Source organism: Macaca thibetana, chromosome 15 (genome assembly GCF_024542745.1).
Source record: "Macaca thibetana thibetana isolate TM-01 chromosome 15, ASM2454274v1, whole genome shotgun sequence".
NCBI lineage: Eukaryota > Metazoa > Chordata > Mammalia > Primates > Cercopithecidae > Macaca > Macaca thibetana.
In genome coordinates this window covers 3,438,294-3,452,725 of record NC_065592.1, presented here as the reverse complement: position 1 = coordinate 3,452,725, position 14,432 = coordinate 3,438,294, and the positions used below count along the sequence as shown (strand labels likewise).

Sequence of the window (14,432 nt, the reverse complement as noted above, 5' to 3'; positions counted from 1 at the left end):
TTTGGGGTTCCTCTCCCTCGGGGCCAATTCCCCTCCCCAGACCCCACTGCTAGGAAGAAGCTGAGGAGACCCCAGCCCTTGGGACACCCCAGGATGTAGCACTAAGTCCCTCACAGTGGGCCCAGCTGAGCTGAACTTTGCTGCCAACCCCAGGGGCTGCTCTGCGGAGGGAGAGAAAGGCCAGAGGGTGGGGTTCAGGGGAAGGGCAGCTGGGGGTGAAGTGTTGGAGTCAGCAGACTGGATTGGGATCTACACTGAGCTACCCGCTAGCAGGCATTTGGCTCAGGGGCCTCAGTGGCCTCCTCTGTGCAGAAGGGGAGGAGACCGGGACCCCCTCCCCTGTGACCTCGCCGGGAAGCAGATTGCGGAGCAGCCAGCAGGCGCCGTGGTCAGCGGGAGTGAGGGGCACGGGGGGCCTGCCCTGTCCGCTCCCTGCCCCTCCAAGGCCACCCCTGCCGTACCTGATGCTGCCGGAGCCCAGGCGTAGCCATGGTGGCCCGCTGCTGTGTCCTGGGACCGGGGATGGACCCTGGCCCTTGCTGGGGCCTTAGGCCCACTGACCGCCTGGAGGCACCTCCCGAGGCCCACCTGCCTGGCCTGTCCACAGGAGCCTCCCTTGCAGCCGTGCTGGGCTGGCTTGGTGCAGGGAGGCTCCCCCCGGGCGAGGAAGGGCGGCTTTTTATGCTCCGTCCCGGGTAATTGGGATTGGGATGGGCCCTTCCCAGCCGGACTTCCTGTGTGTGTTCTCCGCTGATAACGGGGACGTGTCGTCGGACAAACAGGAGCCTAAGGGGGGCGGGGGCCACCGTGTGAGGGGGCCTGGACAAACTGCCCGGGGGTGGGGAAGCTGTCCCATGGGCCATCAGAGTCTAACCCCAAAACAGCCAGAAAGCAGGGCTGGACCCTGCTGGGGAGACTCTGGGGAGAGCGTGGGATGGAGGACACAAGCCCAGGGCCCTCCCGGGACCGTGGGTCCACAGGTCACGCTTGCATGTGGCTGGACAGAAGGGAGCTGCTGCATCTTTGGGCCACAGAGTGCTGGGCTCTCCCCCAGGACACCCCCAGATGTGTGTGACACAGCGTGGGAGCCTGGAGGGGCCCCAGGCTAAGGCAGGGACCAGCCGCACTGGAGCCTTGACCAGTGAGGGTGGCGAGTGGCAAGGCCTGGCCGGAAGGGACTGAGGTGGCAAGACAGGCTGAGTGGTCTGAGAACAGCCTGTTCTGTGGGTCCCTGAGGCCCAAGGTCTGCCAAGGTCCGCCATGGTGAGGGGGTGATGGGAGGCGGCAGGCATGGAGTCCAAGCTGTCTCCCCCAAGAGAGCTGCCAGTGAGACCGTGAGCCCCTGCCCTGGAGATGGGCAAGCAGGCCCAATGCCCTCAGCCCCACTTCACAGGGGTGCTCTGGGCTGGCAGCAGACTGCGGCCGGGGGTGCAGGGAGGGATGCGGGACACTGTGGGTGATCACAGGGGGTGCTCTGTCACATTCCTGGGGTCCCAGCCCCCAGGTCTGACCCTTAGCTTCCCTGTTCAGGTGGCAGTGGGAGCCTCAGGCCAAGCTGTGGCAATGGTGGGTTGGGTGGGAGGGGCACGGTGCTGAAGGGAGCTGGGTGGCTTCGGAGGGCAAACCTGAAAATCCAGGACAGCAAGGTCTCTCCCAGCCCCGTTGTCTGTGGGGTGTGAGCCCTGCTTTGGGGTCAGCCCCTGTCGGCCTGATGCCTGGGACACCCCCATTTCCCTGGCCCTGGGCGGTCAGTGTGTCCCCACCTCTCCAGGCCCACTCAGCTGGACAACTTGGGCCAAGGGAGGCTGGGGCAGCTGGGGAAGTTCCCCTCTGGACTTTGGAGGGCAGCTGGGAAACCTCACCCACACGTGATGCACCTCCCCCTCAAGCAGGGACCAGCTCCCCTCTACCCATGGCCAGAGGAAGGGTCTACTCTGGGCACCAGGCTGTGGTCAGGGCTCAGGGCCTCAGCGAGGCAGGCCCTCACTCTTCTCCAGGCCTCAGTTTCTGCACCTGCTCCGTGGTCATTGAGATGGTTGAAGGGGGCACTCCTGGCACCCAGGCACTGCTGGTCTGAGCAGGAGGGGCCTCTCTCCAGAGGTGGCCCCTGCCCTGAGGTTGGAGCAGATAGGCAGAACCCCATTTCCCCACTTCCTCCACACTAGGCCACCCTGGGATCTGGCCCTTACCCTACTGGCCGCACCCTCAGCCGCCCTGTGCCTCCCTCGGCCCCCTGACTCTCCCCAGTGGCTCGTCCTGCCCTGGCCAGCCTGTCCCTCCAGCTGTCAGGAGGGGATCGCAGTGAAGAACAAGTTGGCAGCAGGCTGGCCCCAGCCCCCCAGGCTGTCACCAGGAGCCCAGTGCCAGGAGGACAGCTTGGGGAGGACCTAGACTCTGCCCTCACCTCTGGCCTGTAAGCACAGCAGTCAAGTCACCAGGAAGGCCCCCAGCGGGCCAAGCCTTATCGAGACTCGTGCACTCGACTACTCAGCTACTCCTGCATATAGGGCCCAATAGGCTTGTGCCCCCATCCCAGGAGGTGCCCTCTTGCCCTCTGTCTGCGTCCCTGCGGCCTGCCCCCTCCTCCCCCACCTGCACGCCCCTGGATTTGTGCTGGCCTGCGGGTAGAAGGACCTACAAGCATGGGGTGGGCTAGATTCAACCCTTTCTGTGTACAGAGGGAGAAACTGAGGCCCAGAGGGAGAAGTGACCGGCCCAGGTGAGCCTGGAGGCTGGGCAGGGCTAGGATGCTTGGCACAGGAGGCCGCCTCACCCTTCCTTCCTCTTCTTGGGGAGCCCCATGTCCCCCACCCCAGCTTGTCCTATGTCCCAGCCTGGAGCAGCCCCTGTCATCAGACCTGTCTGGCCAGGGAACAGCTCGGGGCAGGAGTAGCTGAGTAGCCAAGTGCACGAGTCTCGCTAAGGCTTGGTCCGTTGGGGGCCTTCCCGGTGAATTCACTGCTGTGCTTACCGGCCAGGGGGCAAGGGCAGAGTCTGGGTCCTCCCCAGGCTGTCCTCCTGGCACTGGACTCCTGGTGACAGCCTGGGGGGCTAGGCCCAGCCTGCTGCCAACTTGTTCTTCACTGCAACCCCCCCTGACAAACTCTGCCCTGCCCCCAGCCCCTCCCCAGGTCAAGACTAGACCCTCCCCGAGGGAAGGAGGCCTGGGCTCAGGCCCAGAGTGCCAGCTCTGCCCTATCCCGTCTCCTGCAGCCACCACAGGAGGGGCACTCCAATCTCTCAGGCTCCCGGAGCCTCAGGGGCAGGTACAGGAGGCGGACTGGGGTACTGCCCTAATGCCAGGGGCCCAGCAGGGACAGGAGGGGCGAGAAGTTGGCAGGGGACAGAAGTGGGTTCTGTCTATACCCTCTTGGACTCCAGAGGGTACTGGGGGTGCAGGGGGTTGAGGCTGCCCCTGGGTTCTGGTATGGGTGGAGCACACTTTGTGTCCAAGGCCCAGGGGCTCAGCAGGGGGCAGGCGGGCCCCTCCCTCACCCTCCTGTCCTTGGAGTGCCCCTTCCCTGTGCTTGCCGCTCTCTCTGCTGGCGTGCGTTTGGGATCATGGCACACAGACCTGTAGCAGAGAATCATTGTGGAAGTCGGCAGTGCCTCCTGCCCAGGCTGCAGCCCCACGAAAGCCAGGCCGTCTGGCCTCCTCCTCTCACCTCGGGGGCCCAGCACAGAGGGCGAGACCTGGTGGGAGAGGGCGGCCACCCCAAGGCCTGCAGCTGTCCTCATCCGGGCACTGGAAGGTCTGGAGCCTGGGGCCTCACCCTGCCTGGGGTGGCGTCAGAGGTGGAGGCCTGGCAGGGGCAGGAAGCTGGAGCTCTGGTCCCAGCTTTGTGCCCCACACAGGCCTCAGTTTCCCCATCGGCTCTCCTGTCAGTAGGGCCAGGTTGTCCCAGTGGCCTTCCAGCCCCTGAGAATGTTCTGAGGTTAGTTATAAGGGGAAGGGCTGCCTTACCTTCCCAGAGCGTGCTGGCTGGGCAGAGAGGCGTGGAGGGGCCTGGCGGAGCCCCCCGGGCCCTCCTGGGCCTCCTGAACCCCTCACCAGGGTGCTTTTGGCCTCTGCAGCCCCAGGAGAGGGTAGACTAAGCCCCTGGCGGAGGCCAGCCTGGGCATCTTAGGTGGCGCGAGACAGAGGGGCACCAGGCACGGCCGTGGGAGCCGGGCTGCAGGAGGTGCGGGAGGAGGGAATGAAGCAGAGTGCCGGAGGGATGGGGCTTCCTGTTTACCCTGAGCGCCCCCCAGCCTTGGACAGGCTGACTCTGTCAGCCACGGATGTGGTGGGACCTTCCCATCAGAGGACGTCCCGGACCCGACGGGGGCTGGAGGGAGCTGCCAGGCAGGGGTGCCTGCGAGCAGAGGAGCCGTCTGCTCCTGAGTGAGGTTGTGGGCAGGCAGAAGTGAGCGTCCCGTCTTTCCTCTCTCCTCTCCCTGCCTGCTCCAGCCCCTGATACCCTTTGAGTTGAGGGGCTTCCATTTCCAGAGGAGGCAGCTGGCTCACGGGTGGAAGCCGCTTGCTCGAGGGTGGAAAATGGAGGCCCAGGACTGCAGCCCGGGGGCCTGAGCCCTGAGCCTCGGGGGTCTCCCAGGGGACCCCTCACCCTTTCCCTCACTGCTCCTGTCTCCCTTCCTGCGGCCGCCCACTTCTCCAGCTGACGGCGTGGAGGTGTCCATGGCCTTGTGGGCTGGCTTCTTGGCAAGTCCCCACCGGCTTTGCATCTGAGTGTCCCCTTCTCCCGACATTGTCCCTACCCTGGTCCGGTCCACCCCGCTTCCTGCCTGGATGACAGTCGCCCCTCCTCGGCCTTGCTGGGTGCCGCTGCCCTTCACACCCAGTGCCCAGGGAGCTTTGCAGAGGGAGACATCGGGTCGTGTGACCTTCTCCCAAGGCGCCATCACACTCAGCACAAAGTCCAATCCTGCCCATGCTCCGTGCCCCTGCCAGGGTACCCGCTCCACAGGGCAGAGGCCCGGACCTGGGAGAGGTGACTCGGAGCAGGTGCGCAGAAAGTGTGGAGTCCCCCACTGTGCTGGGTGTGTCACCCAGTGGTGGCCTGGCAAACTCGAGCTGCAGCAAGACATGGGCTTAGAAATGGGAAAGTGAACCTGAGAGGGGCCGGCAGCCCGGGCAGGAGACACAGCCCCTCAGCCACGCCCCAGAGGACCGGCGTGCCCCACTGCTGGCAGCAGGTGCTGGAGGCATCTCTAGGAGAACAGACCCCCCTGTTCTTCACACACACTGCTGGTGCCTCGGAACTGTTACCAGCCTGGGGGCTTAGCTTTGAACATCCTCATGTTATCTCTTGGCAGATTTGCCGACAGACGCAGTCCCCTTATGCTGTTCCTGGGGGGTCTCCAGTCCCAGGAGGGGCAGGAAGCCAGGGAATGCCCAGCAGTTCTCAGGTCCCCTGCCAGCAGTGCGGGAGCATTCGGCCACCCCACACCCTTGCTGGCACTTGCTGTTGTCTTTTTCATTTTAGCCATTCTGATGATTTTGCAGTGGTATTGCTGTATTGTTATTTTTGTTCATATAGGAAGGTGAAGAAAATCTTATTTTTTAAACAGCAGAATCTGTCCCTAGGGAGAGACTTGCTTCACAGGGGAGACATCCGACTGGGGTGAGAGCACAGTGTGGGCCTCGGGGGGCTGTGTGAGCTGCAGGCTTGGTGGATGTCCCTGGTGGCACCTGGGGAGTCTGGAGGGGAGGAGAGAGAAGAGGCCGCCACTGGGGAGTAAGCTTGGGAGAGGGATCCCCAGGTGGACACTGGGTGCTACCTGGCAGCTCACGAGGTGGGCACTGGTAGTCGGGGCTGACTCTCGAGGAAGTCCCATTGAGCAGGGTGAGCCTCTGATGGAGCCCCTCAGTGGGCGGGGCGCCCCTCCCCTGGGGATGCCTGTGCCTCTGGGGCCTGTGGGCTTCTGGGAAGGGGGTGGGGGTCCCTCCCTGGAGGCTTCATACCTGTCTCTCTTGCGCGGTTGTCATAGAGCTCCAGTAGGGTCAGGGACCACAGGTGCCTTAAAGGCTTCTCTGCCTCAGTTTCCCCATGTGTCAGACCAGGGCATGGAGGGTCTTGGGAGCCCTGAGGAGGGTCCTGGGGTCTCCACTTCCCAGTAACGGGGTGGGCAGTTTGTGCCTGGGCCCTTCCCTGGGGGGAGGAAGGGGGGCGTCCGTAGCTTCCAGCAGATTATTGAAGGAGGGTCATGTGACCCCCTTGAGTGAGTTCGGAGTCCCCACCCCATGCGGCTGCCAGGGCCTCACGTGACCCATCGGGGTCCTCAGCGTCGTGAAGGGGGCTGGTCCCAGTGTCCAGCGTCTGGGATCCGGCTCCTGCAGGCCCTGGAGGTTACTTCCCACCCCTGCTGAGGTTCCCATGGGGCTGAGGAAGGGGAACTTGCCGGCCCCCTGAGGCTGCCCTCACGCCTGGCACTGGTACACGGCACAGAAGCCCCACTCAGTGGGCTGTGATTTTCCAGGCCCGACAGATGGGGCAGCCGTTAACATCAAGGGAAAAAATGCTTCATCTCCCGCGACGGAAGGAGAAGTTCCCGAGAACTCGGGGCCTGTGGGGCAGCCGGTGGAGGGGCGGCAGTTCCGCCCTGTCCTCTCCCTGCCTGCCCGTGTGGGGAGAGCTGGCGGCCAGGCGCTCCAAGCCGTTAAGGGAGAAAATAGTGGGAGAGACGGACAGGCCTGTGAGCAGGGTGCTGGGTTCGGGTGTCTCCTCTTGGGGCCGTTGCCCTGGCCCTGCGAGGTGGAGGCAATGATCTGACCCCATCTACAGACGAGGAAACTGAGGCCCCATGGGAGTGGCTGCTCAAGCTCCCAAGGCCTTCCCCAGCAGGGCTGGACAGGAACCCAGAGCCACAGGGACCCCAGTCTCCGCAAGGCACAGTGGCTGGGGGGCCCTCCCCTGGAGAAGCCCATGCCTCTGGGGTCTGTGGGCTTCTGGGAAGGGTGTGGGGGGCCCTCCCTGGAGGCTTCATGCCCGTCTCTCTTGCGGGGTTGTCATGGAGCTCCGGTAGGGCCAGGGACCACCGGTGCCCTGAAGGCTTCTCTGCCTCAGTTTCCCCACATGTCAGATCAGGGCGTGGAGGGTCTTGGGAGTCCTGGGGAGGGTCCCGGGGTCTCCCTGTTCCCAGTCACAATGCAGTTTGTGCCTGGGCCCTTCCCTGGTGGGGAGGGAGGAGGGGTCCATAGCTTCCAGCAGATTCTCAAAGGAGGGTCCACAGAGCCCCACACAGGTGGCCCTGGGCTTCCTCCAGCCCCCAAGTCCACGCTCCTCAGCACCGAGGCTGCCGTCATATTATTATTATTATTTAATACCCTTAAAAAATGCAAAGAGAGAAAGAGAAAAAAAGGCATCTGCCTGGTCAGGAATCTCTGTTTCCTCTCGGTCAGGAAACAGGAAGTGAGTGTTTGGGGAGATTGGGAACCAGCCCTCGAGAACAATAGAGCCCCCCAGAGGGGAAAGGGAACTGCGTCAAGGGGTGGGGGCCGCCGGAAGCCTGACCTCTGCCCTGCCAAGCGCAGAGGGGGCCTGAGGCATAAATTTAGTCTCCTTTTCCTGATGAAAGGCTCAGATGCCCCGCTGCTGGGGCTGTGGGGGAGGGCAAGGCTGGCCTGGGTCCCTGGGGCCTTAGGGACCATCTGACTGTGCCTTCCTTTCACCTATGGGTAAACTGAGGCCCAGAGAGGGGAAGAGCCCTGTCTGGGGGACTGAGGGTGCCGAGCTCCCTTGGCCGTCTTGTTGGGACGGCAGGCTCTGCTCGGCTTGTTGCCTGCTGGACCTGGGCACCCCTTCACGTCCCTGAATAAACATAGTGGGTTTTGGTGGAGGCGGGAGGGCCGTGCGGGCCCCGGCAGCCCAGCCCTGGCCGTTCCTGCCAGTCGTGTGACCCCAGGCAACGCCTCACCTCTCGAGACTGGGTTTCCCAAGTCACCCCTATAGGGCTGACCCTGGCCTGGAGCAGCCTGAGAGGCAAGGCTGCCACCAGCCCGTGCTCCCTCCACCCTGCCAGGTGTGTGGCGCTGGGGGGTCATTTCCTGCAGGCACACCGGGAGGGGCCAGGCCGAGGCTCAGAGAGAACTGAAGGCTGGCTGGGGACTTCTTTCTTTCTTTTTTTCTTTTTTTTGTTTTGAGACAGAGTTTTGCTCTTGTCGCCCAGGCTGGAGTGCAGCAGCGTGATCTCGGCTCATTGCCACCTCTGCCTCCCGGGTTCAAGCAGTTCTTCAGCCCCAGCCTCCCAAGTAGCTGGGATTACAGGCATGTGCCACCACACCTGGCTAATTTTTTGTATTTTTAGTAGAGATGGGGTTTCTCCATGTTGGCCAGGCTGGTCTCAAACTCCTGACCTCAAGAGATCTGCCTGCCTCGGCCTCCCAGAGTGTCGAGATTACAGACGTGTGCCACCACGCCTGGCTAATTTTTTTGTATTTTTAGTAGAGACAGGGTTTCTCCATGTTGGCCAGGCTGGTCTCGAACTCCTGACCTCAAGCGATCCGCCCACCTTGGCCTCCCAGAGTGTCGGGATTATAGGGGTGAGCCACCGCGCCCGGCCAGGGTGCTTCTTTTCAGTTTCACAGCTTCACTGAGCTGTAACTGAGACAGTAATCCACCCATTTATTTTTATTTTTATTTTTATTTTTTTGTAATCCACCCATTTAAAGTGCACAGCTCAGTGGGTTTCGTGGAGCCGCAGGGCTGTGTGACCATTGCCACAGTGGATTTTAGAACATTTTCCCACCTCCTAAAGATCCCGTCCCCTAGCTGTCACCCTCTGTCCCTGTCCTCGGCCCTGGCCATCACTAACCTATCGCCTGTCTCTGGATTCGCCTGGTCGGGACATTTCACGTAGACGGGTCACGCCACGTGTGGACTTTTGTGTCCAGCTTCTCGCACTGAGCATGTGTCTGAGGCCCAGCCGTGTTGTGATGTGTGTTGGGACTTTGAGCCTCTTTGCGGCTGAACATTTCTTTTTTTCTTTTTTTTTTTTTTTGAGACGGAGTCTCGCTGTGTCGCCCAGGCTGGAGTGCAGTGGCGCGATCTCGGCTCACTGCAAGCTCCGCCTCCTGGGTTCACGCCATTCTCCTGCCTCAGCCTCCTAGTAGCTGGGACTACAGGCGCCGCCACCACGCCCGGCTAGGTTTTTGTATTTTTAGTAGAGACGGGGTTTCACCATGTTAGCCGGGATGGTCTCGATCTCCTGACCTCGTGATCCACCCGCCTTGGCCTCCCAAAGTGCTGGGATTACAGGCTTGAGCCACCGCGCCCGGCTTGGCTGAACATTTCATGGTGTGGACAGGCGTCCTATCTCCCCACTCATCTGTCCACGGACACGGGGGATGTGTCTGCCTCTTGGCTGCTGGGAATGGTGCTGCCGCGAACATGCGTGTACATGTGTCTGTGAGGACATGTGACCTTCCTCCCGGGTGGACACCTGGTCCCGGGGCTTCTGGGTCTTGTGGTCCCCAGGTGCTTCGTGCTTCATCGCTGGAGGAGCTGTGGACTGTTTTCCGCAGCAGCTGCCCCATTTACCTTCTCTGCTCACACGCCTGCCCCAACCCCAGCGAGGCTGGAGGAGCTGGTGGGGAGGGGCAGAGACCTCCGGGGTCCTGCCAGGACCCCACGCGCAGGAGGATGGAGTGGTGAACTCGAGGGACCCTCTGTGTCCTGGGCCAGAGCGGCTTCCGCACCCCTAGGCTCTCCTGGACCCTTGCACAGCCTGTGGGCCGGTCTCTTGGCCCTCTACAGGTAGGAGCACTTTGTGGGGGCTGCCTGAGGCCCCCCAGCGGTGAGAGGCAGAGTGAGGATTGGAGCCCAGGCTGTCTGACCCCAGAGCCAGGCCGGTGCCCTCCCCAGATAGGAGGCCGCAGGTGGAGAGAGAGGCAGTGAAGTGCCCAGCGGCCCGGTGGGAGTGCCAGCACTGAGGAGCCAGTGTCCCCGGCTGGGCCAGCAGATGGGGGCAGGGCCCCAGGCTAGAGTCCATCCTCTCCCAGCTCCTGAGACAGCTGTCCTGGTTCCTCTCTGAGGGGCCATCAGGGCCAGGACCTGGGGTGCAGGCTTGGCAGGGGTCTAGAGCCGTGCCAGCCTCTGCCGCTCTGTCCAAGGGGCCACAGAAGGCTAGAGGCACCTCTCTGCAGACTCCAGCCAGGGGTCGGATCGCAGAGGGGCCTTGTCTCCTCCTCCTGGGGCTGCTGGCCCTGTGGATGGGGCAGGGGCAGGCAGCTGCCCGCCCAATGGGACATCCTCATTTGGCCTCCATGACTGGGAAGCACCTGCAGCCCCAGCCAGGCCTCCTCCTCCTGCCCCAGCCCCCAACTGAACCCAGACCACAACTGGACCAGGCCCAGGAAGGCCAGGCCCCGCCCACCAGCCCTGGTCAGCATGGCGGACATCCACACTCCGGCCTGGGCTGAGTGTCCAGGTTCTCCTTGGGTACAGGAAATGGGTCCCAGCTTCTTGGGTGGTCTCAGACAAGCCTCCATCTTCTCTGGGCCTCTGTCCTCCCTGTTAAATGTTAATCTGTGCCCAGACTCTATCCAGGACATCCGCATTCCACTTGGTGTGGTGGGTCCTTCAGGGCATCTGCAACACACTGGGAAGTGGGTCCATTTGCTCCAGGAGGGAGCTGCAGCTCAGACGGGCCACATGCTGCCCACCCCCACCGTGGCCCATGGCAGAGCAGGAGGGCAACTGGTTCGTTCTGAGGGAGCCTGGCTCCTGCCCTCCCCACCGCCTGTCCCTGGTACTGGAATTTGAGCACCAGCTGGCACAAATTTGGCCACAGTGGCACCACAGTCCACACCCCCAGCCAACTCCCCCCACCACTCCTGCAGTAGGGATTTTTCTTTTTGTTTTTTTGAGACGGAGTCTCGCTCTGTCGCCCAGGCTGGAGTGCAGTGGCCGGATCTCGGCTCACTGCAAGCTCCGCCTCCCGGGTTCACGCCATTCTCCTGCCTCAGCCTCCCAAGTAGCTGGGACTACAGGTGCCCGCCACCACGCCCAGCTAATTTTTTGTATTTTTTTTTTTTTTTTTGAGACGGAGTCTCGCTCTGTCGCCCAGGCTGGAGTGCAGTGGCCGGATCTCAGCTCACTGCAAGCTCCGCCTCCCGGGTTTACGCCATTCTCCTGCCTCAGCCTCCCGAGTAGCTGGGACTACAGGCACCCGCCACCTCGCCCGGCTAGTTTTTTGTATTTTTTTAGTAGAGACGGGGTTTCACCGTGTTAGCCAGGATGGTCTCGATCTCCTGACCTCGTGATCCGCCCGTCTCGGCCTCCCGAAGTGCTGGGATTACAGGCTTGAGCCACCGCGCCCGGCATTTTTTGTATTTTTAGTAGAGATGGGGTTTCACCGTGTTAGCCAGGATGGTCTCCATCTCCTGACCTCGTGATCCGCCCGCCTCGGCCTCCCAAAGGGCTGGGATTACAGGCGTGAGCCACTGTGCCGGGCCAGCAGCAGGGATTTTTAAAGGAACAACATGCCACAGGAAGAGCAAACCCTCCTGGGCCCTTCCCTGGCCCCGGCTTCCCTGGCATGAGGGGTGGCTGGGTGTCCTCCTTGCAGGGCTGCAGGGACCCAGGACGTGGGGGAGGGGGGCTGATTCCAGCCAACCCACAGCGGGCCCCCACCCCGGAAGCCAGAGGGGATGCGTTCTCCGGCCTCTTCCACGGCCCTCCCGGGGGCGGTGGGCTGGGTTTCGGCGGAGGGTATAGGGGGGGTGTGCAGGTGCTGGGAGGTGGGGGGTGGCTGGGGCAGGACAGCAAGGTCACTCTAGCCTGAGGATAATTTCTGTTTTATTTTACAATTCCAAAATGAAGAGTGATTTTCTTGCTTGTTGTTTGACTTGGGCTGTGACATGCTTCCTCTCGAAGAGCCAGTGGATTTGATGAGAAGCAGCACCAGGACCACAGCCCGGTGCCCGGCATCTGCGGGACCTCGCGAAGGTTCTGTTCTGACGGCTGGCGCTGATCAACGCTCTCCACAAACTCCACGAGGGACGGAGGCATCCGCGTCACCTGCCGGCATACGGGGAAGGGCTGGGAGGCTGCAGGGCTGAGTCACCGCCGGGCACCCACTCCCTGCCGGCAGCCGGGAAAGACAGGGACAGACGTGGCGCTTTCGCTCAGCCTTGGGGAGGTGGAATCACACGTTTTTAGAGCCTTTATTTTAAGGAAAAGAGAGCTGCATAAAAATGAATAAAAAAAAAAAAAAGACTTTATTTTTTAGAGAAGTTGTAGGCTTACAGCCAAATTGAGAGAAGGTACAGAGGTCCCACGCCACAGCCCCCACACCCACGTGCGCCACCCCCCGTCACCGGAGCGATCCGTCTGTGACGTGGGTGAACCTGCGCTCACATGTCACAGTCACCCGGGGCCCACGGTGTAACTGGGGTCACTCAGTGTAGCACATTCAGGGTCTGGGCAAGTGTATGAGGGCACGTGCCCACCAGGACAGTATCGGGCACAGATGTCCCTGCCCCAAAGTCCTCTGAGAGGCACCCTCTTTACGTGGACAGTTTAATGCATTTGGGCAAATGAGCACCCCCCATGTAATCTTCACTGCAAAGGATGGATAGAACGTTCCCACCCCTCCGAAGCCCCTGGCAGCCCCAATGTGCCCTCTGCTGCTCCTGGGAGATTTGTGTTGTGGGAGCCAAGTGGCCGGTGCCCTGTGCCCAGCACGATGGCTTTTTTTTTTTTTTTTAAGACAGGGTCTCACTCTGTTGTCCAGGCTGGAGTGCAGCGGCACAATCTCAGCTCACCGAAACCTCCACCTCCCTGGTTCAAGTGATTCTCTTGCCTCGGCCTCCTGAGTAGCTGGGATTACAGGTGCGCACCACCATGCCTGGCTAATTTTCGTATTTTTAGTAGAGACGGGGGTTTCACCATGTTGGCCAGGACGGTCTCGATCTCCTGACCTCAGGTGATCAGGTTGCCTTGGCCTCCCAAAGTGCTGGGATTATAGGCGTGAACCACCGCGCGTGGCCGAGATGGGTTAGGGATGGTCTGTGCTATGTGTGTCTGTGACTTGGTCCTGCTGCATAGGAGTCCACAGTCTGGGTGGGCCACAGTTCGTTCATTCACTCATTCATTCATCCATTCATTCATTCATTCATTTAGAGACGGAGTCTCATTCTGTCGCCCAGGCTGGAGTGCAGTGGCACGATCTGGGCTCACTGCAAGCTCCGCCTCCCGGGTTCACGCCATTCTCCAGCCTCAGCCTCCTAAGTAGCTGGGAGTACAGGTGCCGCCACCACGCCTGGCTAATTTTTTGTATTTTTAGTAGACACGGGGTTTCACCATGTTGGCCACGATGGTCTCGATCTCCTGACCTCGTGATCCGCCCACCTCGTCCTCCCAAAGTGCTGGGATTACAGGCGTGAGCCACCGCGCCCGGCCTATTTATTTATATTTTGAGACAGGGTCTCACTCCATCAGCCAGGCTGGAGTGCAGCAGCGCAATCTCAGCTCACTGCAACCTCCACTTCTGTGGTTCAAGCAATTCTCGTGCCTCGGCCTCTCGAGTAGCTGGGATTACAGGCACACCCCACCACGCCCGACTTTAGGGCCACAGTTTATATGAACATGTTTTAATTTCAGAGAGAAGAGCTTGGAAAAAAAAATTAAAAATAATAACAAACAAAGAAAGGGTCCCCCCACTTCTCACAAGACTCAGCATAGGATCACCACACTTTCCGAAACTCCACCGCTGGGTACGTTCCCCGAAAGCAGGGATTCAAACAGACGTGCAGTGTACACACAGCGGCGTGCTCACAGGAGCCAAGAAGTGGATACGCCCGGATGCTCGTCCACGGATGAGTGCATCGACAAGCCGAGGCCCACCGGCACAGTGAAACGCAGCTCAGCCGTAAAGAGGAAAGAAGCTCTGGCTAGGGGCGGTGGCTCACATCTGTAATCCCAGCACTCTGGGAGGCCGAGAGGGTGGATTGTTTGAGCTCAGGAGTTCAAAACTAGCCTGTGCAACTTGGCACAACCCTGTCTCAATTAAATATTAAGAAAGGGATAAAAAGTATTAAAAAAAGAAAAAAAAAAGGATGAGGCCTGGGGCGGTGGCTCACGTCTGTAATCCCAGCACTATGGGAGGCCGAGGCAGGTGGATCACCTGAGGTCAGGAGTTTGAGAACAGCCTGGCCAACATGGTGAAACCCCATCTCCGCTAAAAATACAAAAATTAGCCAGGTGTGGTGGTGTGTGCTTTTAGTCCCAGCTACTCAGCAGGCTGAGCCAGGAGAATCGCTTGAACTTGGGAGGCAGAGGTTGCAGTGAGCTGAGATTACACCACCGTACTTCAGCCTGAGTGACAGAGCAAGACTCCATCTCAAAAAAAAAAAAAAAAAAAAATTAACACTAGGCCAGGGGTAGTGGCTCACACCTGTAATCCCAGCACTTTGGGAGGCTGAGGTGGAC

At 60.9% G+C, this 14,432-nt stretch overlaps 2 protein-coding genes across 3 annotated transcripts in view; one reads left to right on the top strand and one right to left on the bottom strand.

Annotated features, from left to right (window-relative positions):
* TMEM141 (transmembrane protein 141) overlaps positions 1 to 14,432 on the bottom strand; it is a 191,348-nt gene that overhangs the window by 152,242 nt on the left and 24,674 nt on the right. The gene's annotated exons all lie outside the window — the stretch shown is intronic.
* The window catches only part of DNLZ (DNL-type zinc finger), a 314,112-nt gene continuing 312,560 nt past the window's right edge, over positions 12,881 to 14,432 (top strand). Inside the window, exon 1 of the mRNA XM_050760371.1 lies at positions 12,881 to 12,884. The gene's annotated coding sequence lies outside the window, so the exon portion shown is untranslated. The remainder of the gene's footprint in view (positions 12,885 to 14,432) is intronic.